The sequence below is a fragment of the Dendrobates tinctorius genome, unplaced genomic scaffold, assembly GCF_039654945.1.
Source record: "Dendrobates tinctorius isolate UK_male_01 unplaced genomic scaffold, ASM3965494v1 ptg000196l, whole genome shotgun sequence".
NCBI lineage: Eukaryota > Metazoa > Chordata > Amphibia > Anura > Dendrobatidae > Dendrobates > Dendrobates tinctorius.
The window spans coordinates 5,108,347-5,134,574 of record NW_027361863.1 but is presented as its reverse complement, the minus strand read 5'-3'; positions in this window follow the sequence as shown (position 1 = coordinate 5,134,574).

Here is a 26,228-nt window from a genome sequence, read left to right as displayed (position 1 = left end):
TAATCCACCTGTCTCCCGGCTATTCCCCAGCCTTCCCCCTATGCCAGGCCCTCACCATCAACGGAAACCTTCAAGAAGAACCTGAAGACCCACCTGTTCTGACAAGCCTAAAGCCTGCAATGATCCTCGGTCTACTGAACCACCGCCCGACCTGCTCTAACCTCTCCTACTGTATCCTCACCCATCCCTGTAGACTGTGAGCCCTCGCGGGCAGGGTCCCCTCTCCTTATGTACTTTTGTGACCCTTTTCTTATCCATGTTTATTATACTTGTCTATATTTCCCCTTTTCACATGTAAAGCGCCATGGAATAAATGGCGCTATATGAATGCATAATAATAATAATAATAAAATGCTCTTCCCCGTTAACCTCCTGAGACAGCACAGCCCTGAGCCCTATCTCAGAGGCATCCGTCTGCACAGCGAACTCTTTTTTGAAATATGGAGTGATCAGGACTGGTGTACCACACAGTACCCCTTTTAACTTGTACTTTTGCTAAGTGACTTTCCTAGTCGGTGCTGTACACAATAATATCGTCTAAATAGGCTGAGTCATAGCGGCGATGGGGACGGAGAACAATATCCATTAATCGCTGGAACGTTGCTGGTGCGCCATGCAACCCAAAGTGTAACACCTTATACTGGAACAGCCCCTTGGGTGTTACAAAAGCCGTTTTTTCCTTTATGTGAGGTCCAGAGTTGTAAAATACCGTGCCTGCCCAAATCGCTCTATCAACTCGTCAACCCGAGGCATAGGGTAGGCGTCAAACTTTGAAATGTCATTAAGTTTTCTAAAATCATTACAGAATCTTAGAGACCCATCAGGCTTGGGTATTAGGACTATTGGGCTGGCCAACTCACTTTGGGACTCTTCTATGACCCCTAAATGTAGAATAGTTTTTACCTCTTCTAAGATGGCTTGTCGCCGGGCCTCAGGCACCCGATACGGCTTTAGTCGGACTTTGGACTGTGGCTCCGTGACAATGTCATGTTGGATTAGGGAGGTGCGTCCGGGGAGCTCCGAAAAAACATCTGTATTTCGGCTAATGAACTCCCGGACCTCCTGAACCTGTCTAGGAGACAAAGTGTCTGCAATTTTGACTGCGGGTTGGCTTCTCCTGCCTCGCCCCAAGGTGATGGAGCCTTCTCCAGCTGAAACGCAGGCAGCGGACTATCCCCACCAAGGTTTTCTCTATCTTTCCATGGTTTAAGCAAATTAACATGGTAAACCTGTTCTGGCTTTCTCCGTCCTGGCTGGTGTACCTTGTAGTCTACTGGCCCCACCTTCTCCATGATCTCGTAGGGTCCCTACGAGTAGGTACAAGTACCAACACCCGATCCCCCGAGCTAAAGGTTCTTACCCGAGCCCCCCGGTTATAGACCCGACTCTGTGACTGTTGTGCTACCTCCATATGTTCCCGGACTATGGGTAGGACTGTCTCCATTCTTTCTTGCATTTTTGCAACATGTTCTATCACATTTTTGTGGGGGGTAGGTTGGTTCTCCCAGGCCTCTTTGATTGTGGGGTGTGCATTATACTGTATGTACAATGTGGAGGACTATGAAGATGCATTATATTGTATGGAGGACTATGTGATGTGCATTATACTATATGGAGGACTATGGGGTGCTTTATACTATATGGAGGAGTATGCCGAGTCCATTATATTATATGGTAGACTAAGGGGATGCATTATACTTTATGGAGGACTATGGGGGATGCATTACATTATATTGAGGTCTATGTGGTGCATTATACTATCTGGAGGACTATGGAGTTCATTATAATATATAGAGGAGTATGAGGAGTGCATTGTACTCTATGGTAAACTAAGGGGTGCATTATACTTTATGGAGGACTATGGGAGGTGCATTACACTATATGGAGGACTATGGGGCACATTATACTATATGCAAGACTATGAGATGTGCATTATACTCTACGTAGGACTATGGGGGTGCATTTTGCTATATGGAGGACTATGGGGGATGCATTATACTATATGGAGGACTATTATACTATATGGACCACTAAGGGAGTGAATTATACTGTCATGATCCAGTGTTGGATCTGGCGGTATTAAATTGACAAAGTGAACTTTTTTTACTTTGTCAGGTTCAGGGTGTCTTGACTGTCCCCGATGGTGGTGAGTGGTATCGCACCTTAGCTTTAGTTTTAGGTTAATGTGCACGTTAATTACATGACAGGTGTTAGGCTCTATAAAGGACAGCCAGGGGTTTTCAATCACTGTTGGTGTTAGTTGTTCATTTGCAACCAACCTTGGTGGTGGAAGGAGCTGAAGAGAGTGCTCAGCTCAATCTGAGTCCTGGTGTGGAAGGAGTCACAGAAGGGAGTTCTTGGCAGCTATTCAGGAGGGAGGCTGCAGTCGGTCGCTGGACTCTGTGCTGGAGCTTTAGCACAGAGAGAGCTAAGTTTTCTTTTTCCCCTGTTTGTGACTTTCCTTATGTGTGTTCTAGTGCAGTGGTGGGATTAGTCTCCGCACCGACCTATTCCCTAGTTAGGGTTTAGGTTTAGGGCTTGCTAGGGTATTAAGGCACGCGTGCGGCGACAGGCGAGGAGCCTGTATAGGGAATGTGAGGAGTGCAGGGACACTGGCTCAGGGGAGCTTAGGAGGTCTCCACGTCCCCCATTCCCTATCGCAGGGCCCACCACTGTAATTGTTCCCTGTGTTTACCCTTATTATTTAAATTCGCCAGCTGGAGGCGGGGTATCCAGTTTTACGTGTATTTCTTAAATTCGCCAGCTGGAGGCGGTATATCCGGCTGCACGTCCCATTATTGTTTAAATTCGCCCTGCTGGAGGCGCTGTATCCAGGATCACGTGTGTCATAAATTCGCCCTGCTGGAGGCGCTGTGTCCAGTCACACGTGATCATTACATTAACACCAACCTTAAAAATTTTTTTTCTGCTGAGCCATGGACCTAATGCAAACCTTTACCCAGTTACTGCAGACCTTTACTGAAGAGATTAGGGGGCTGCGCGGTGAGATGGTGCAGCAACTGCAGCTATTGGTGGGCTTTGGAGGTTTGATTCAGGCACAGGCTCAGCCAGAACCCAAGATATCTCTCCCGGACCGGTTTTCTGGAGGGAGAGATCAATTCTTGGTATTTCAGCAAGCCTGTAAATTATATTTCAGGCTGCGCCCTCGTTCTTCAGGGAGCGAAGAGCAACGGGTGGGAATCATTATGTCCCTTCTGAAGGGGGATCCCCAATCCTGGGCCTTCTCCCTGCCGGACGATTCACCATCTTTAGAGTCCGTGGACGAGTTTTTTGCGGCGTTGGTGCTTGTGTATGGGGATCCAGATGGCATCTCTCTGGCGGAATCCCGACTCCGTAGGTGTAAACAGGGAGCCCGGATTGCTGAAGAGTACTGCTCGGAGTTTAGGAGATGGGCTACTAACACACAGTGGAATGACCCTGCGCTTAGGAGTCAATTTGCGCAGGGTTTGTCTCCAAAGTTGCAGGACACTCTGGTGCAGTACGCCGCCCCCAGGTCTCTGGAGGCCGCCATGTCCCTTGCCATCCGGGTGGATAGACGCCTTAGGGAAAGACAGACACAAAATGTGCCCCCGGTAGTCCTCTCCAGAGGCGAGGACCCCCCAGTACGGTTGGTGGAACCCAGGCAGCCCGGTGTTGTTGGTACAAATAGGGGGTTGCCTGGGGTTTGCCGTGGTGGGGGGGTATGCTTTTCTTGTGGGAAGCCGGGCCATTTCATGGGAGCCTGCCCAGGGCGTGCCAAGTCTCCGGACGAACCTATGCAAGTAGGAGGTGTTGGGTTGTGTTCAGGCCTGCCTACGGTGCAGGGTGTGGTGTCGGCATGTCATTACTGTGGGCAGACGGGTCATTTCATTAAGGCGTGCCCATTACGTGCCAAAATATCTGTGTCATATCAGAAGCCGCATACCCCTGGTCGTTTGGAGGGAGGCGACCATGGAGTGTACATTTCCTCCATTTTGCCCTCCCAAGGTATTATGTCAGCAGAAGTGTTGGCTGGCGGGTTACCGGAGGTGGTACCGGTGCTTGTGGACAGCGGAGCAGGAGTCAGTCTGGTCGATGCTCGCTTTGTCCAGACTCATGGCCTGAAGTGTAGGACGCTTGCCCAACCTATAAGCGTCCAGGCCATTAACTCTGTTCCACTTAGCCAGGGGAGCCTTACCCAAGTCGTAGAAAACATCCATCTGCGTATAGGACGTCATGAGGAGTCCTTGTCATGCTACGTCTTGGAGGGAATGTCAGTACCTATTGTTTTAGGCTTCCCTTGGCTGAAAAAACACAACCCGGGGATAGATTGGCGAGCTAGGGAAGTAGTCAGCTGGGGGCAGTCGTGTGAGGGCTGCTGTCTAGGGACTACCCTCTCTGCCGTCTCTCTTCAGGGGACCCCTTCCTCTCCAGTGAGAGCAGCGATTGTGCGGCAGGAGAGTAGGGGAAAGTTTCAGCCCTCGCCGCTAGCTAACTGTAAGCATCGTTCCTATTCTGCTGTGTTCCGGACCTTGCCCTTACTGTTGCCCTTAAGCCTGGCTTCGTTCGGCCATACTGGTTCCTGTGACATCACCGCCTGTTGGTCCCGCCCGCCGGGTTTAAATAGCTTTCCTGGACGTGACTACCTTGCTTGTATATCTCGTCCTGTACCTGATCTGCTAGCTGGGAGTTGCACGCTGTGCTACCTCCTTCCTTCCTGCTGAATCCACCTGGATTACCTGCTGCCTAACTGCCGCCGCCTGGACCTTCTGACGGTGTCTGCCTGAAGGCTCCTTCCAGCCCTGCCTCCACCGCTCACCGCTACTACATCACTCACGGTATGCGCTGAAGATCTTGACTGCTGTGTGCGTTCCACCTGAGAGACTTATCCCTGCTACCTTTGCACATCCAGTATCAATTACCTAGTGACTTTCTCTGCCACTGCACTGTGCCCGAAGATTCCACTCCCGCAAGGGAGAGGGCTAAGTGACTGTCCTTGCCTGCATCCTTAAGACTGTGTCTGCTTACATCTACATAGTGCCGGTGTACAACTTGCTATCTACTGGACTGAGTTCTGCTGCTGTTACCACTGCTGTCATTGTCTGGCTCCGCCAGCACCTGTGCTGTTCTGTGCTGCTTGTTTAATACAAACTACTTTCACGTATACCTGTGTCTGTGACTCTATCATCTAGCCACTGTCTTCATAGAAACCTACTATACATCATTACACTAACCCTGTGAGGTGTAGACCTCGTGGTGAAAAGGGTTGGAGGGTGGGGTACCCTATGGAAGGGCGGGGGTGTGAGTGGTGACACAGGGGGACGCCTCTGTGGTCGGGTCCAGTATGAGTACACCTAATTTATGACTACCGAATGTGTGCAATAAACGTTCAGGTCCGGACCTGTGTGTGAACGAGCGTGTATGTGTGCCACCCAAAAACATCCTGTGGAAGTGTGTTGTGGAGCCTGATCAGCTCATAACAAACAAACATACACTTACATATACTCGTTCCCCAGGTCGGCGCTGTGGAGATGGGTGGTTCCTCCAAAATAATAAAAATAAACTTTATTGCCTATACCAGCTGTGTATTTGTCATATACCTGAAGTGTCAGGTAATGGTGGGGTGAACTCAGGATCTGGCCGTCTCCGCTGTAGGTGTTTCCCTAATGAGGGGTGGTCTTGAGGGTCCAGAGGCCCCTCATTAAGGAGGGGGTACTGTCATGATCCAGTGTTGGATCTGGTGGTATAAAATTGACAAAGTGAACTTTTTTTACTTTGTCAGGTTCAGGGTGTCTTGACTGTCCCCGGTGGTGGTGAGTGGTATCGCACCTTAGCTTTAGTTTTAGGTTAATGTGCACGTTAATTACATGACAGGTGTTAGGCTCTATAAAGGACAGCCAGGGGTTTTCAATCACTGTTGGTGTTAGTTGTTCATTTGCAACCAACCTTGGTGGTGGAAGGAGCTGAAGAGAGTGCTCAGCTCAATCTGAGTCCTGGTGTGGAAGGAGTCACAGAAGGGAGTTCTTGGCAGCTATTCAGGAGGGAGGCTGCAGTCGGTCGCTGGACTCTGTGCTGGAGCTTTAGCACAGAGAGAGCTAAGTTTTCTTTTTCCCCTGTTTGTGACTTTCCTTATGTGTGTTCTAGTGCAGTGGTGGGATTAGTCTCCGCACCGACCTATTCCCTAGTTAGGGTTTAGGGCTTGCTAGGGTATTAAGGCACGCGTGCGGCGACAGGCGAGGAGCCTGTATAGGGAATGTGAGGAGTGCAGGGACACTCAGGGGAGCTTAGGAGGTCTCCACGTCCCCCATTCCCTATCGCAGGGCCCACCACTGTATTTGTTCCCTGTGTTTGCCCTTATTATTTAAATTCGCCAGCTGGAGGCGGGGTATCCAGTTTTACGTGTATTTCTTAAATTCGCCAGCTGGAGGCGGTATATCCGGCTGCATGTCCCATTATTGTTTAAATTCGCCCTGCTGGAGGCGCTGTATCCAGGATCACGTGTGTCATAAATTCGCCCTGCTGGAGGCGCTGTGTCCAGTCACACGTGATCATTACATATACTATATGAAGGACTTTTTTTATTCATTTCATTGTGCATTCAATGCATACAAGGGTGTGACAGCCCTCTTTCGGAGCTGGGAAAGCCATCCAGTCTGGCCTATGTTTTTACTAGTGGGTCAGTCCCTCGATTCTTGTTCACATTCACGTCACTTGGCAAGTGAAAAGGTTTTAAATACTAGAGTAGGACTGTCCCACAAGGGTTGCCGTGACGTGGTGGGATGGCTTGTACATTATTTTGATCAAAATTATGTTTACTAAATACCCTTATTATTATTGTTACCTTTATGCATTATTTGCAGTTTATTTTTTACTTTTTATTTCAGGATATTTGTGCTTTTTGCTTTTTGTTTTCTCTGGTTAATGGTCATGTGTTAATATGCACTTACATTGTGCATTCACATTAATTTACTTTCTCAGTTCAGACTCCAGTTTTTTATTTTATTTTTTTTATATGAAGGACTATGCGGCGGAGTGCATTATACTGTGTGGAGGACTAAGTGAAATGCATTATACAATAAGAGGACTATGGGGGGTGCATTGTATTATATGGATATTTAAGGAGGTGTACTATACTATATGGAGGACTAAGGGGAGTGCATTATACTATATGGAGGATTATGGGGTGTGCATAATACTATATGTTCGACTATGGGGGTGCATTTTACTATATGGAGGACAATGAGGGGTGCATTATACTATATGTAGCAATATGGGGATGCATTATAATGTATGTAGCACTGTGAGGGTGCATTATATTTTATAGACGGACTATAGAGCCCATTATACTATATGAAGGACTATGGAGGAGCATCACACTATATGGAAAGCAATGTGGAGACCATAATAATATTTGGAGGGCTATGTGTGGGGGTCATTATAATATTTGGAGGGCTATGTGGGTGTGTATTATACCATATGGAGGGCTATGTGGGAGCCTTTATACTTTAAGGAGGCCTATGTGAGGGTCATTATACTGTATGCAAGCAACTACTGTATACAGTGTTAAAGTTTGTGTAGGATTCATCATACTGTGTGGATGTCAATTATACTGTTTGAAGAGCTGTGTGGGGTCTATTATACTATGTCTCTGTATGTATGTGCTTCGTCTATACATGTGACGGTATGTATGTGCTTTGTCCAAGTATGTGTCGGTATGTACATTACCGTTCAAAAGTTTAGGGTCACTCAGACAATTTTGTGTTTTCAATGACAACTCATACTTTTATTAATCAAATGAGTTGCCAAATGAATTTAAAATTTAGTCCAGACACTGACAAGGTTCAAAAAAAAAGATTTTAATTTGAAATAATAATTTTCTCCTTCAAACTTTGCTTTCGTCAAAGAATGCTCCCTTTACAGCAATTACAGCATTGCAGACCTTTGGCATTCTAGCAGTTAATTTTCTGAGGTAATCTGGAGAAATTTCACGCAATGCTTCCAGAAGCCCCTCCCACAAGTTGGTTTGGCTTGATGGGCACTTTTTGCGTACCATACAATCAAGCTGCTCCCACAGCAGCTCAATGGGGTTGAGATCTGGTGGCTGCACTGGTCACTCCATTACAGGTAGAATCCCAGCTGCCCGCTTCTTCCCTAAATAGCTCTTGCATAATTTGGAGGTGTGCTTTGGGTCATTGTCCTGTTGTAGGATGAAATTGGCTCCAATCAAGCGCTGTCCACAGGGTATGGCATGGCGTTGCAAAATGGAGTAATAGCCTTCCTTATTCAAAATCCCTTTTACCTTGTACAAATCTCCCACTTTACCAGCACCAAAGCAACCCCAGACCATCACATTACCTCCACCATGCTTGACAGATGGCGTCAAGCACTCTTCCAGCATCTTTTCAGTTGTTCTGCGTCTCACAAGTGTTCTTCTGTGTGATCCAAACACCTCAAACTTGTATTCGTCTGTCCATAACACTTTTTTACAATCTTCCTCTGTCCAATGTCTGTGTTCTTTTGCCCACATTAATCTTTAACTTTTTTTTATTAGCCAGTCTCAGATATGGCTTTTTCTTTGCCACTCTGCCCTGAAGGCCAGCATCCCGGAGTCGACTTGTCACTGTAGACGTTGACACTGGCGTTTTGCGTGTACTATTTAATGAAGCTGCCAGTTGAGGAGCTGTGAGGCGACGATTTCTCAAACTACAGACTCTAAATGTACTTATCTTGTTGCTCAGTTGTGCAGCGGGGCCTCCCATTTCTCTTTCTACTCTGGTTAGAGCCTGTTTGTGCTCTCCTCTGAAGGGAGTAGTACACACCGCTGTAGGAAATCTTCAGTTTCGTGGTAATTTCTCGCATGAAATAGCCTTCATTTCTAAGAACAAGAGTAGACTGTTGAGTTTCACATGAAAGTTCTTTTTTTCTGGCCATTTTGAGAGTTTAATGAAACTAACAAATGTAATGGTCCAGATTCTCAACTAGCTCAAATGAAGGTCAGGTTTTTAGCTTCTCTAATCAGCCAAACTGTGTTCAGCTGTGCTAACATACTTGCACAAGGGTATTCTAACCATCCATTAGCCTTCTTACACAGTTAGCAAACACAAAGTACCATAAGTACACTGGAGTGATGGTTGTTGGAAATTGGCCTCTATACACCTATGAAGATATTGCATTGCAAACCAGACGTTTGCAGCTAGAATAGTCATTTACCACATTAACAATGTACAGAGTGTATTTCTGAATCATTTAATGTTAACTTCATTGGAAAAAACTGCATTTCTTTCAAAAATAAGGAAATTTCTAAGGCTGGTTTCACACTAGGGTTTTATCGCGCGGCGCATCGTGCGCCATCGGGCGCACGCGCAATGGTCCCCTATCTTTAAAATGGCGTGCGCAGTGTATAGCGATTGCACGCGCTCATCAGCGTTTGCATGCGCTGCGCATTTTCCAGGTGTGCGCCCAGACGCGCCGTACGCTACATGTTGCATTTTTTGCTCCGCCCAACCTCTTAAAAAAATTGTGTGCGCACAGTTTGTGCAAGAAAATAGCATTACAGTCTATGGGGTCGCTGACATGCGCTTAGATGTGCGCACTTCAGCGCTTTGTGTGCGCATGTGACTTCATTAAACAATATCTAGACATTTGTTTAAACCTCCCCCTAAACTAGCAACATTGTTTGGGAGCAGTCTACATAAAAGTAGGTGTCTGCAGGGCCACACCACTTACTCTACAGACAGCCTTGAAGAGAAGACCAGCTACAGACAGCCTTGCAGAGAAGCCCAGACAAGAGCCTTAGATTCAAGCTTCAGCATCCAAAAAGTGAGTATTCTTCAACATAATGTCTGCCTGTCCTGTAAAATTTTTTATGTAATGTTTTTTTGTTTAAATTGCAGCATGTCTTCTGGATCGCAATATTCTCGACATCAAGGCAAGAACTGGCCCAAGCAGATCGTGAGATGAGGATCTTGCTGCCTTTGGTAAGTATAGCTGCCTCTAGAAATGTGTAATAATTTGTTTTCTTTACAGACATCGGATACGGCAAGTGAGGCCGAAGAGCGGGAGCAGCGTAACCAATTCCCGGTGAGGAGACATTATGTAAGTATATAGTCTTTCAATGTCCTTTTTTTCTGTAATTTTTTTTCATCTTGTATCTTGCTTCTTTTCTGTTTTTTTTCCTATCTTTTCCCATTCTCCAAAATTTCAAAGATAATATAATAATTTTTTTTTTCTAGGTTCCACGATGGGATCATGAAGAGATCTATATAGATAATGAGCGCCTGATCAACCTTGTACAGGAGCGTATTCCGTTGTGGGACAGCCGTGACCAGCAGTACAAGGATAATGTGGTGACCCGGCAGCTATGGAATGAGGTGGCCGCAGCGATGATGGATGGCTGGGACAGCGCCTCTGCAGCTTCCAAAAAGGCGTTCAGTACGTATAAACCTGCTCTGTGATGCCGCATTGACTCTTGGTCCTGATGGTACTGGTGTGTTTGTTGCAAGATATATTCTTGCATCAAACACACCAGTGCTCTCTGGATCAACAGTGACTGCATTGTGTATTGGACTGCTGTATTGATTCTGGTGTCATTCTTGCTCCTGAAGGTACTGGTGTGTTTGTTGCAAGATATATTCTTGCTTCAAACACACCAGTGCTCTCTGGATCAACAGTGACTGCTTTGTATATTGGACTGCTGTATTGATTCTGTTTTCACTCTTGCTCCTGAAGGTACTGGTGTGTTTGTTGCCAGATATATTCTTGCATCAAACACACCAGTGCTCTCTGGATCAACAGCGACTGCTTTGTGTATTGGACTGCTGTATTGATTCTGTTTTCACTCTTGCTCCTGAAGGTACTGGTGTGTTTGTTGCAAGATATATTCTTGCATCAAACACACCAGTGTGTTATGATTCGGTCACCTAGGAGGAAAACAAGACCAAGCTAAGCCACAGAAAACCAGAGAGGTTGGTAACTTAGCAGATTGCAGACCCCTGATCCAAACCACACAACTAGCAGTAGCCGTGGAGCGTACCTACGATGAGTCTAGACACCTCGACACAGCCAGAGAACTAAATAAGCCCAGAGCAAGAAAGGGGAAATCCAAACTGCCCCAGAGCAGACCCCAAAGGAACAGATAGCCCCCAAACATATATTGTCAGTGAGACAAGATGAAAACACAAATGCAGGTAGGAAAATAGGCTGAGCAAACAATGGGACCCAAACTAACTAGACAGGACAGCAAAGGAATGACACTGTCTGCAAACACGCAAAAAACCCTGCAAAAAATGCCCAACACGTCTGATAGAAAAAACAATGAAGTCACTAGACTTCACCCACTATATCAGCACTCTGGTATATTCTGAAAGCAGAGCAAAGAGAGGCCAATCTAATCAGGGACAAAAACAAACTGGCATAAACAGTAACATAAGGATGGAAATTCAGCACAGCCCCAGCCGGGGCTGGCTGACCCCACAAAACTGAAACAGACAAAACCAAATCAAATGTGAACAATAGCAAAAGAACACTTAGCTTGAGCATGCAGGGACTGAGCTGGAAACTAAGACCTCAGGAGGCAGGAAAAAATCACCAGCGGTGATGTCCAATCATCCTCCTCATTATCAGGTGGCAGACCTCTGTTAATTAGATCAGCTCCATTACCTCCTGTAACCACCAGAAGGAGCCCGGAAAGAGAACTCGCGACCCCTCTGTCAACACAACCAGCTCCACCACCTTGACTAGCAACCAGAGGTAGGCCAGAAAGTGAATTCACAACACCAGTGCTTTCTGGATCAACAGTGACTGCTTTGTGTATTGGACTGCTGTATTGATTCTGTTTTCACTCTTGCTCCTGAAGGTACTGGTGTGTTTGTTGCATCAAACACACCAGTGCTCTCTGGATCAACAGTGACTGCTTTGTGTATTGGACTGCTGTATTGATTCTGGTGTCATTCTTGCTCCTGAAGGTACTGGTGTGTTTGCTGCAAGATATATTGTTGCTTCAAACACACCAGTGCTCTCTGTAGCAACAGTGACTGCTTTGTGTTTAGAATTATTTTGTGATGCCACATTGACTGTTTGCAAAGTTAACTTCAGTTTGTGTGCTGTAATGATGTTGCCATCAGTGCATTGTATAACATTTTTTATTTGTTTTTCCAACAGTGAACAAAGTCTGCACACGTTGGCGCTCGATGAAGGACCGCTTCAACACTGATGTTCGTGCTGAGGGACTGGTTCGCAGTGGTTCAGCGGCAAGGCCCAGAAGAAAGTACCGCTATCATCGTGAGTTGGCTTTCCTGAGGCTGGTCCTTGCCACCAGAGCGTAAGTATTATAATTTTTTTTAATTAATCTGTGCTTTTCTATTCCACAGCTCATGCTTCTTGTAAATGCATGACAGTAATGTTTTTCCTTTCTTTCCACAGCACCTAGAGCAGCACCCTGCAACCTTTCCCTGGAGCGGCCCTTCACCGGTCAACCTCGGACCTGTCCCGGCCATCCGACAGCCAGGAAGCATCTTGCAGGTCAGCAACACAGACAGCTGGTGACCAGGAAGCTGGTCCATCAGGTGTTCCCCTGTCGCAGGTCTCTGCCACTGGTTATGCGGGCATTACCCGCAGAGGGCCTCGGACAGGCCTGTCATGCCCGAGTTCATGCACTTGAGCGAGACCTTTCATGCCAGCCTCAAGTCGCTGTCAGACAGAGTGAAAAGTGGTTTTTCACTCATGGAACGCGGTTTTAACCACATGGAACACCGCTTCCACTCTATCGAACCAGCGCCTTGACCGTCTGGAGGCCGACCTCAACAGACCAGCGGAACACCTTAGTCCTGAGCAACAGCTGAGTGTGTTGCAGGCCTGCAACACTGCTTACTTGCAGGCTATGCAGCAGAATCAGTACATGCAGCGGTCAGTGGTGTAATTCCCACCTGTGCCACCACTGACTCGCTACACCTCACTACCGACTTCTGCTGCATACCACTGCACAGGCACCTGCATTCCTAGCCAAACCGGACACCAGTACACAACACCAATGCTGAGTGCTGCTGGACACTCCACCCCCGCCACCATGCCTGTCTGGAGCACCACCACCGCCACTGGAGCAACATCGTGGAGCACCGCCATCACAGAACCTGCTTGGGCCACCACCACCTCTTCTCCGTCAAGGAGCACCGCCACCACTCCTCATCATAGGAGCACCGCTGCCACTCCTCATCATAGGAGCACCGCCACCACTCCTCATCATGGGAGCACCGCCACCACTCCTCATCATGGGAGCACCGCCACCACTCCTCATCATAGGAGCACCGCCACCACTCCTCATCATGGGAGCACCGCCACCACTCCTCATCATGGGAGCACCGCCACCACTCCTCATCATGGGAGCACCGCCACCCCTCCTCATCATGGGAGCACCGCCACCCCTCCTCATCATGGGAGCACCGCCACCCCTCCTCATCATGGGAGCACCGCCACCCCTCCTCATCATGGGAGCACCGCCACCCCTCCTCATCATGGGGGCACCGCCACCACTCCTCATCATGGGAGCACCGCCACCACTCCTCATCAAGGGAGCACCGCCACCACTCCTCATCATGGGAGCACCGCCACCACTTCTCCTCCTGGGAGCACCGCCACCACTTCTCCTACTAGGAGCACTGCCACTTCTAGGAGTACCGCCACTACCACCACCGAGCATCAAAGGGGTGACCGACATTCCCTGTTTTACTCATCAAGGCCGCGTTCCAGCAGCTCCAGGCAGTCGAGCAATGTAAGGCGGTCACACGGTAGAAGTCGGTCCCGGCAGGAGACTCATGCACCAAAGAAGTCAAAGAAACCAAAGACTTTGTTTGTCAGTCCCCCATCTCCTCCTAATGTGTCTCACCCTGCCTCCAGTTCCATCCCTGATCTCCTAACCCCCACTTCTTTCGTCGCCCCTTCCCCTAGAACCCATTCCTCAATTTCCAGCCGTTCCTCCTCTCTCCACACCCCCAAGGTATCCCAATCTTCCCCCAAACATTCTTCACAATAAAATTATTTTTTTACAAATAAATTTGCAAATCTGCTTTCACAAAACACGGTTTGGATTAATGTGTTTCGCTGCCTCCACACACTGCGCCATACACACACAGCGCCGTACACTTTGCCTTTTTGACAGCACATAGCTCCATTACTGACACATGTTTCTTGTGTCAGTATTTTCGCTATGTGGTGTCAAAAACACAAATGTATGACTTGTATTTTCACCACCTGTCTCTTCAGTCACCTAATATTGCTGAGACTGAATAAAGCAGGGTTCCCCAACTCCAGTCCTCAAGGCCCACCAACATAACAATGTTTCTTGATTTCCTTTGTGTTGCACAGGTGAATCAATTATCACCTGTGCAATACAAGTGAAATCAGGAAAACTTGTTCTGTTGCTGGGCCTTGAGGACTGGAGTTGGTGAGCCCTGCTCTATTAAGTCTGTGCAATATTAGTAGACGGAAGAGACTGGTGGTGAAAATACAAGTCACATATTTGCGTTTTTGACAACCCATAGCTCCAATACTGACATGTTTCTGGTGTCAGTAATGGAGCTATGTGGTGTCAAATACACAAATGTATGACATGTATTTTCACCGCCAGTCTCTTTAGTCACCTAATATTGCTGAGACTGAATAGAAAAGGGTTTACCAACTCTAGTCCTCCAACAGATCATGTTTTCAGGCTTTCCTTTGTATTCCTCAGGTGATAATTGCTTCACCTGTACATTACAAAGGAAAGCCTGAAAACATGATCTGTTGGTGGGCCTTGAGGACTGGGGTTGGGGAACCCTGCTATAGAGGATGGTGTTGAGTGCAAGGCATATCTAGTGTTACCTTGCCCAGTATCATAAAATGTTAATTGACCATTTTGGTTTTTTACCATCATTTCAATATTAATGAGAGAAGGCAAGGGATTCTACATATAACTTGGAATTAACCACATCCTCTATTCAGTGTGTGGTAACTAAACTGATGACATGATGGAGAAAATACACGGCATATGTGTGGCGCCCCTGAGGCTCAGTCGCCACAGAGGTACTGCACCTCCTGAGGTGTGGTACCCCACCATCCAGGTAAGGTGGAAGCACCAGACCACACTCCAACACCTGCACCCCACACCACAAAGTAGTGTAGCAAAGCACCTTCGGCAGCTCCCTGATTGGAGTATAGCAAAGCACCCCTTGGTGGCTCCATGCTTGGAACACGAAATGTGCTGGGAGGTGGGTGGACTTTAGTTCGCACCAAAAGAGCGGGAAGAGTTGAGTCAGTCAGTCTTTGATTCAGTGAGTGAGTGAAGATGTAGGACAGAGTGTGAGACAGAGAAGATCCCCGGGAGAGGGATGGAAGAGGGAAGTGCTGCAGCAGGCCACAGTGATCTTGGTCTGCTGGCACAGGAAAGAGACAGAGGAAGGAAGCTTGATTCTCCATTGGAAAGAAGGATTAGCACGGAACGTGAGGAGAATAAGAGAACAAGGACCAGGGTTAGAGGAGAACCCTTTTCAAGTTCTAAGCGCAAGGCCGGGGCCCGGTCCCCGAGGTTGTACGGATACTAATGGTCCTGCAGCAGACACCAGAGGAATAGAAGTAGTGACCACTTTATTCCCACACAAGACTTTTGGGCACAACAGCAACATATTAGTGAGCCGGGACTTAATAGCAAGGAGTCCCCGAAGCAGGCTACAGCTGTCTGCCGTACAAGTAGAGTTCATAGGAACATCTGACAGGAGGAACTCCAGTGTAACTCAGTACTAGGAGTACTTCACTCAAAGGCGCTATAAGAGGAGACGTTCAGAAAAGGCACATATGTTGGTGGAATGTTGGAAAGGAGTATTCCATCTGGCCTGGAAGTTGACTGAGTCCCTAATCCGGAGGACACGGCGCGGAAGCTGGCACCTGTTTGCACAACAGACTGTGAGTAAAGCTTTGGAACTATATGCCCTGGTGTCCTCCACTTATTCCTGCGCCAACCTGCCCAGCACCGCTACATCCCTCGTGCCTGACACTACACCATCCAAGTGTCACTTCACCTACACTGGCCTGGGACTACAGCCCTGCCTGTGGAGGGCTATACCATCACAGCTGCACCACACCATCTGTCCCAGAGGATCTGTCTTCAACATCGGCTTACATCTCTATTGCCGAATACCACAGGTGGCATCACGAATCACTTATAAACTTTCACTACCATCAGCACACTGAAACAACCCCTTTTATAATGGGCGCCCAGGGCCACAGGCAGGGTCCAAGCTGCCATGACATCTCCCATTGAAGCTCATCGGGCCCAGTACCGAGTACCCCACAGCCCTGGATGTGAAGGCGACCCATATGTACAATACCCTGGCCTTGTATCATAACTATTTGTCACACCTGGGCAGGTGAATACACATGATTTTTAACATGCAGCGTCGCTTCAGTCCGCATATATTTCAAGCAGACTCTAGCAATGCTGCAGTTTCACTCATATGTATTCTCCTGCCCATGTATGATAACTTTCTGAAGTCAGGATGCAGTTACTTTGTGCGTCCTCACTTCAGCATGACACCAGGCCCTGGGTATTGTAGAAGTTGTATAACCTTTATTATGTCTCCAGTCTGCGTTCAAACACAGTGGTGATCCTACAAATAATATTTTAGTCATATGGTTAGTTGTCATAAAGAGTGACGGATGCTAGTGCATCCCCAAATCACTAATTGTAACATCAGGGCATGTGACACAAATATTAGTTGTATTATCTCCACTGTCGCTTAGTGTTGAGCGATACCTTCCGATATCGTGAAATATTGGATCGGACCGATACCTCAAAAATATCGGATATCGCCGATTCCGATACCGGAAACCAATGCAAGTCAATGGGACACAAATATCGGATTGAAAATAGACCCTTACTTTCCATGTAGGTAAATTCTACATGAAGGAAAACAACTAAGAATAATGTAGAATGTATTGGGGGAGGTGGAGGAGACATTAAAGGCATAGAGGTTTAGCCCAATCAAATGGAATAGCAGGAATTAATTTTTTTTTTAAGACGTTCGGAGTTACAAAGATATTGACTATGTTAAACGGGTTGTCCGGGCTTTTCACATAATCTCAGTGCATATCTGGGCTGCAGAATGCTGACAATAAGTAATTTACCTTCTGTGGCTAGTCTGCATGGTTTCCAAGATATCATCTCTTGCTTCTAAGATAAACGTCCAGGGGTGTGTGTTCTGGCATTAAAATGAGAACTGGTCGTTTCCTCCTCCTCACTAGGTTCACTTTCCATAGATCACTGTTCAGCATGTGTCTGGGGGAGGAGCAGCTGGGTGGTCTGCTCGCAGCCAATCACAGCCATGCCAGTAGTTACATGCCTAACATGCATAACAGGATGTGCCCACACTTCTTAGGATTCCTCATTGGCTGAATAAAATCAATCTGGCTCATTGCATTATGGGAACTTCCGATACCAGTATTCGATATTCTAAAAGTATCGGAACTCAGTGTTGGAACTCCGATACAGCGAATATCGGCCGATACCCGATATTACAGTATCTGAATGCTCAACACTACTGTCGCTGCTATTTGAAAACACACTGTAGACATGATAAAGGTCATACAACTTGTGTGTGTGTTTAGTCACCTGGTCAGGAGTACTAACAAAATTATGATGCACAAAACACAGCATCATGAATTGACTGGTACACCATGCCATTTGATTATTGTATTTGAATGTGAAAATACAGAGTGCACTCAGTACAGGTATCAAAAAAGGTCTTTTATTAACACACACAAGAAAACATTTTTACACCATTTGCTCTTGCCATTCCACCCGTCCTACATCTGAGATGAAGTAAGCCGCAAATTGGTCCCTCATTTGGCCAACTTCAATGGATGACCTGAGAGGTTGCTGAGTAAATTCAGGCAATGGGTTAGGAGCAGCATCATCGAGTTCAAAGTTCGGGTGCTCTCTAGCCATCACAAAATTATGCAGAACCACACAGGCCTTCACCACCTCATCCACTGTTTCCAGCAAAGATTGAGACAGAGAGACTCATTGCCAGAGAATTTAAAAATAATCCCAAAATATTCTTTAACTACATAAATAGTAAGAAACTAAAAAATGATAGTGTTGGCCCCCTTAAAAATATTCTGGGTGAAATGGTGGATGAGGATGAGGAAAAAGCCAATATGCTAAATGAGTTTTTTTTCAACAGTGTTTACACAAGAAAATCCCATGACGGATAATATGATCAGGGATAAAAATTCTCTGTTAAATGTCACCTGCTTAACCCAGCAGGAAGTACGGCGGCGTCTAAAAATCACTAAAATTGACAAATCCCCGGGCCCGGATGGGATACACCCCCGAGAACTGCAGGAATTAAGCACAGTCATAGATAGACCATTATTTTTAATCTTTAAAGATTCCATAATAACAGGGTCTGTACCACAGGACTGGCGTATAGCAAATGTGGTGCCAATATTCAAAAAGGGGACAAAAACTGAACTTGGAAATTATAGGCCAGTAAGTTTAACCTCAACTGTGGGTAAAATCCTGGAGGGTTTTCTAAAAGATACTATAGTGGAGTATCTGGAGAAGAATAACCTCATGACCCAATATCAACATGGGTTTACAAGGGACCGTTCCTGTCAGACTAATCTGATAAGCTTTTATGAAGAGATAAGTTCTGGACTGGACCAAGGGAATGCAGTGGATGTGGTGTACATGGACTTTTCAAAAGCTTTTGATACGGTGCCACACAAAAGGTTGATACATAAAATGAGAACAATGGGGATAGGGGAAAATATGTGTAGGTGGGTTAAGAGCTGGCTCAGGGATAGGAAACAAAGGGTGGTTATTAATGGAGCACACTCAGACTGGGTCACGGTTAGCAGTGGGGTACCACAGGGGTCAGTTTTGGGCCTGCTTCTTTTTAACATATTTATTAATGACCTTGTAGGGGGCATAGAGAGTAGAATTTCAATATTTGCAGATGACACTAAACTCTGCAGGGTAATCAATACAGAGGAGGACAATTTTATATTACAGGAGGATTTATGTAAACTAGAAGCTTGGGCTGATAAATGGCAAATGAGCTTTAATGGGGATAAATGTAAGGTCATGCACTTGGGTAGAACGAACAAGATGTATAATTATGTGCTTAGTTGTAAAACACTGGGCAAAACAGTCACTGAAAAAGACCTGGGTGTATGGGTGGACGACAAACTCACATTTAGCGGCCAGTGTCAGGCAGCTGCTGCAAAGGCAAATAAAATAATGGGATGCATTAAAAGAGGCATAGATGCTCATGAGGAGAACATAATTTTACCTCTATATAAGTCACTAGTGCGACCACACTTAGAATACTGTGTACAGTTCTGGTCTCCGGTGTATATGAAAGACATAGCTGAACTGGAGCGAGTGCAGAGAAGAGCGACCAAGGTTATTAGGGAACTGGGGGGTCTGCAATACCAAGACAGGTTATTACATTTGGGGTTATTTAGTTTCGAGAATCGAAGGCTTAGGGGTGATCTTATTACAATGTATAAATATATGCGGGGACAATACCAAGAGCTTTCTAATGATCTTTTTACTCTTAGACCTGTGACGGGGACAAGGGGGCATCCTCTACGTCTGGAGGAAAGAAGGTTTAAGCATACTCACAGACGCGGATTCTTTACTGTAAGAGTAGTGAGACTATGGAACTCTCTGCCATATGATGTTGTAATGAGTGATTCCCTACTAAAATTTAAGAATGGACTGGATGCCTTTCTTGAAAAGTATAATATTACAGGGTATATACACTAGTTTCCTTAATATTGCGTTGATCCAGGGAGCTAGTCTGACTGCCGTATGTGGAGTCAGGAAGGAATTTTTTTCCCCAATGTGAAGCTTACTTGTTGCCACATGGGTTTTTTTTGCCTTCCTCTGGATCAACATGTTAGGGCAAGTTAGGATAGGATATGGGTTGAACTAGATGGACTTAAAGTCTCCCTTCAACCTTAATAACTATGTTACTATGTTACTATGTTACAGTTTCAGATTAAAGGCTGTGCTGAGAATGCGCCACCTGGAGACAAGTATACCAAAGGCACACTCAACAGTTCTTCTGGCCCTGGTCAGCCTGTAATTAAAAATTCTTTTGGTGTGGACCAAGTCCTGGCTGGAGTAGGGCTTGAGCAGGTTTTGGTACATCTGGAATGCCTCATCCCCAACCATCACAAAGGGCTGCGGCGGACCTTCGGTGTTGGGAAGAGGCCGTGGCATGGGGAAATTAAAGTGGTTGCCATACAAACTCTGGCCCATGTCCGAGTTCTTAACAGCCTGGGAGTCATTCCCACAGCCAAATTCCCCAATGTCCACTGCTACAAACATACAGTCTGCATCTGAAATGGCCATGAGTACAGTAGAAAAGTACTTTTTGTAGTTATAGTACTTCGATCCAGTTCTTTTTGGTTTGATAATCCGGATGTGTTTCCCGTCCATGTTACCAAACAGTTGGGGAAATTGCAGACTGTCAAGAATTTTTCAGCTATTTCCATCCACATACCCCGGCAGAATTTTTGTTTTCTTGGGCTTTTTTCAGAGAATATGAATGATAACACCAAAACTTTTTCTCCACTGATGTTTAGTCATTGGGTGAAGCCATTAAGTGTCAAACTTCTCCATTTTCTCTGTTTAAATCATAATGACAACCCAAAACATCCAAAGGACCCTGATCAAAAGTTCACATACACCATTTCTTAATACCGTGTATTGCCCCATCTAAAATCAATGACATCTTGAAGTCTTTTGCGGTTGTTATGGATGAGGTTCTTTATTTTCTCAGATGGTAAAGCTGCCCACTCTTCTTGGCAAAAAGCCTCCAGTTCTTGTAAATTCCTGGGCTGTCTAGCATGAACTGCGCACTTGAGATCTCATCAGTGTGGCTCAATGATGTTGAGGTCAGGAGACTGAGATGACCACTCCAGAACCTTCACTTTTTTCTGCTGTAGCCAATGACAGGTCGGCTAGGCCTTGTGTTTTGGATCGTTGTCATGTTGCAACCTCCAAGTCTGTCCCATGTGCAGTTCCGGGCTGATGATTGCAAATTTGCCTCCAGTATTTGCTGATAATGTGCTGCATTCATCTTTCCTTCAACTTTGACCAACTTTCCTGTGCCTTTGTAGCTCACACATCCCCAAAACATCAGCAATCCACCTCCGTGCTTTACAGTAGGAATGGTATTCCTTTCATCATAGGCCTTGTTGACAGCTCTCCAAATGTAGCGTTTATGGTTGTGGCAAAAAGGTAAATTTTTGTCTCATCACTCCAAATTACCTTGTTCCAAAAGTTTTGAGGTTTGTCTCTGTGCTATTTTGCATATTGTAGGCGAGATACTTTGTGGCATTTGCACAGCAATGGCTTTCTTCTGGCAACTCGACCATGCAGCCCATTTTTCTTCAAGTGCCTCCTTATTGTGCATCTTTAAAAACCACACCGCTAGTTTTCAGAGAGTCCAGTATTTCAGCTGATGTTATTTGTGGGTTTTTCTTTGCATCCTGAACAATTTTCCTGGCAGTCGTGGACAATTTTTCTTGGTCTACCTGACTGTGGTTTTGTTTTTACAGAGCCACTGATTTTCCATTTGTTAATCACAGTTTGAACACTGCTGACTGGCATTATCAATTCCTTGGATATCTTTTTGTATCCCATTCCTGTTTTATACAGTTCAATTACCTTTTTCAGTAGATCCAATGACAATTATTTTGCTTTCCCCGTGACTCACAATCCAGAAACGTCAATGGCTGGATGAAAGATGCAAGAGTCTGTCTGGATCCCAGAAACACACTCGGCTTTTATGCATACACACTGATTGCAAGCAAACAGGTCACAGGTGAGGATGTTACCATTAGAAGCCATTCAAATGTGTCAACTTCTGTGCATGTTATCAGACCAAAATCATCAGGGTTATGTGAAGCTTTGATCAGGGTCATTTGGATGTTTTAGGTTGTCATTATGATTAAAAAAGAGAAAACACAGGAGTTTGATAATAAATGACTTCACTCAACCACTAACCATGAGTGGAGAAAAAGTTTTGGTGTTATCATTCATATTCTCTGAAAAGAGGCCAAGAAAGCAAAAATTCTGCTGGGATATGTAAACTTTTGAGCACAACTGTACATGTGTGTGTCACATACAGTGCTGTGTGTATTTAGCATCCACATTTATTATACTGGTAGCACAGACAGGAGTCCATAGGTGTAAAAATCAGCAATCGCCCAATGAACATGGAAAATGCTGTCTATTCATAGGGTGATTGAATTGGTTATGCCGGAAAAAAAATCAATGTTCTCAGCAGCACATCGCTTGGAGAAAACTGCAGATATTCTGCTGATAATATGATATGTATAGTGACAGATTGATCTACTAGTGATCGTTCTGTCCCCATCATTCTTCCTCAGCCGGTATAAAGAGACAGAGAAACAAGCACTGAAGGATTTCAATATTGTCGATCACGCTCGTTTAACGGTCTGAGCTCAGAGCATGTAATAATAATAATAATAATAATAATCTTTATTTATATAGCACCAACATATTCCACAGCGCTTTACAGTTTAACAGTTTCAAAACACAAGTCATAAGTAACAACGTTAACAATAATACAATAATTAAAGCAAAATAAGACGACCCTGCTCGTGGGAGCTTACAATCTACAATGAGGTAGGGGAGATACAAAGTACACGTGTGTATTTACAATGCTGTATTTACAATGAAGGTCCAGCCATCTTGAGGGAGTGAGGGATGGATGGAGATAGTGAATGGGCTACACATGCACACTTACACATAGAATGACTTTGATTAGTGAACGTGATAGGCCGCTCTGAACAAATGTGTTTTGAGGGAGCGCCTGAAACTATGCAAATTGTGGATAGTCCTAATTTCTTGGGGTAGAGCATTCCAGAGGATTGGTGCAGCGGGGGAGAAGTCTTGGAGTCGGGAGTGGGAGGCACGGATTAGTGCAGAGGTTAGTCGAAAGTCGTTTGCAGAGCGCAGCGGTCGGTTAGGCCGATAGACAGAAATGAGGGAGGAGATGTGGGGGGGGCTGCACTGTGGAGAGCTTTGTGGGAGAGAACAAGTACTTTGAATTGGATCCTATAGTGAATGGGCAGCCAATGTAAGGACTGGTGAAGAGTGGACGTCTGAGTACCGATTAGCCAGATCATCCATCTGGGGAGGGGAGATGCAGGAAGGGATGGGAGTCACAGCACTTGCTGGTTGGGAGCAGATTTCCTGACGGATATTATCTATTTTTTCTATAAAGTGGGAGGCCAGGTCATCAGCACAAATGTCTTGCTGCTGCATTAAGTATGGACTGGAGAGGGGATAGTCAAGTAACGGGGAGGCAAATTAATAGAGCGTTGCAGTAGTCCAGGTGGGAATGGATCAATGCTACATTGAGAGTTTTTGTTGTTTCCATGGTGAGAAAACGTTGGATTCTAGAGATGTTCTTTAGGTGTAAGCGGCAAGAGTGAGTAAGAGATTGTATATGGGATGTGAAGGAGAGATTGGTGTCAAACATAATACCCAGACAGCGCGACTGCTGCCGGGGTGTTATTGTGGTACCACCCACAGAGAGGGAAATTTCAGATTTAGGGAGGTTAGTAGACAGCGGGAGCAGAAGAAGTTCAGTTTTGGAGAGGTTGAGTTTCAGATAGAGAGCGGACATGATGTTGGGGACTGTGGACACAGTCAGTGGCGTTCTGTAGTACAGCGGGGGTAAGGTCAGGGGATGATGTGTATAGTTGTGTGTCATCAGCATAAAGATGGTACTGAAAGCCAAATATGCTGATGGTCTGTCCAATTGGGGCCGTGTAGAGAGAGAAGCGAAGGAGGCCAAGGACTGAGCCATGAGGTACCCCGACAGCGAGAGAAAGACGAGATGACGTTGAGCAAGAGAACAAAACTCTGAAGGAGCGGTCAGAAAGATCTGAAGAGAACCAGGAGAGAGCAGCGTCCTTAATGTCTAGTGACTGGAGCCTAGAGAGTAGGAGATGGTGGTCAACAGTGTCGAAAGCTGCAGATAGATCGAGAAGAATGAGCAGAGAGTGGTCACTGTTACGATTTGCTGTCAGAAGGTCATTGGTCACTTTGATGAGTGCAGTTACAGTCGAATGTAGGGGGCGGAAGCTGGACTGTGAAGGGTCTAGAAGGGAGTGAGTGGAGAGGTAACGGGTAAGGCTGGAGTAAACTAGGTGCTCCAAAAGTTTAGCGATGAAGGGGAGGTTGGAGACTGGTCTGTAGTTGTTTATGCAGGATGGGTCGAGAGCGGTTAAAGATTGCAGTTAGGTGAGTTGTGATGACTGGAGAGAGAGACTGGAGGAGATGTGAGGGAAAGGGTCGGTAGCGCATGTAGTCGGATGAGAGGAAGAAAGGAGTCTGGAGTCTTCTTCTTCTGTGATGGGATTAAATGTGGAAAGTGAGCTAGGGGAGATGCAGGAAGGGATGGGAGTCACAGCACTTGGTGGTTGGGAGCAGATTTCCTGACGGATATTATCTATTTTTTTCTATAAAGTGGGAGGCCAGGTCAGCAGCACAAATGTCTGTGATAGGGGCTTGTGCTTTTGGCCATGTAAATGTTTCTGTGTGATGATGCATTTGGGGACTTTGTCTAAATCCCCTAATTGTGATGTCAATACAATACAGTATAACTTGTGATATATTATGAGAGTAAATGAAGACAGACTTCACGACAATACAAAGTTCTGTGGTCCATGACATCGTCGCATGAGTCACAGAGAAATGGTTCAGAATTTCTCATCATTTTCTAGACTGAATTTTTATTGAATAATTACGAGATTTTCCACAAAGAAATCTTTGCATGTCAAATAAAAGAAATGTATACCGCATCAATACAAAGCATGCCAGCTTCATGTTCCATAGACGTCCATGGTGAAGGTAACAATGTGCAGTGATGAGCTGCAGGAAATAAGGAAATAACAGAATTTGTCTTGAAACAACCAAAACAATAATCCTCAAAGTGCAATTCTTTTTCAATATTCATTTGCTATTAGAGAACACTGCAACTTGTAATTGATCTGGCCGTGCCGTAATCAGGACCAAAAGTGCCATAACAAAGGAACAACTTATGTTGGCCCTATTGTACTTGAAGGGTATGTTTCCATGGTCCGGAATCCCTGCGCTTTGGACGCAACGGAATGCCACCTCTGCCCAAGGTGCCGCCCCCTGTTGTACGCGCGGTTATTCCGCAAGTGTTCATTGAACACATGCGGAATCACCACATCACATCCATAGACTCTATTATTTATCTTGCAGAGTCTATGCGCCGCATGTCCGGATTCGTGGGTGTGTCATCCACGTTTTAGTACGCATAGTGGAGACGGGATTTCTTAAAATCCCTTCCACTATGATGCAACATCTGGACGCTAAGGATTTGACGCTGCGGCTGTACGCAGCGTTCAATCCACAGCTAATCCTGATGTAATCCGGACCGTGGAAACATACCCAAAGAGACAGAATTGAACGGTGAAAAAAAGGCTCCTGCAAAGGTAAAGATCCACCCAGGACCAGGTTTGGGTGTTATAATGAAGAATAACTAAATTATCACACTCAAAATCAGTGTGCAGCAGCTACAGTTCATAAAATATTTCCATTAATTGTAGAAAAGGAAGAATTAAAGGGTTATTCCTAAGACAGTGAGTTATCTCCTATCCATATAGCCTCATCTTGCATGGAATGAGCACACGATCGGCCTCCACTCCATTCATTGTTTATGGAACTGCTGGAGGAAGCTGAGTACAGTTCAACACTTTTTCCAGTATTCCTACAGACAATAAATGGAGCGAGAAGCAACCACGTGCACTTCCATTATATTCCAGAAGGTCTGAATTGTGGGAACTTAACTCAGATTCCCATAAAAGATTTGCAGGGGCCCAATGGGGATGACAGAGGACCAACTAACTGCTAAGTTCCCTTTTTTAGAATGTTGCTGTGGCGCCCCTGAGGGTTCAGTCGCCACAGAGGTACTGCACCTCCTCCTGAGGTGTGGTACCACACCATCCAGGTAAGGTGGAGACACCTGACCACACTCCAACACCTGCACCCCACACCACAAAGTAGTGTAGCAAAGCAGCTTTGGTGGCTCCTTGTTTGGAGTTTAGCAAAGCACCTTGGTGGCTCCCTGGTTGGAACATGAAATGTGCTGGGAGGTGGGTGGAGCTTAGTTTACATTCAAGAGCGGGAAGAGTGTAGGATG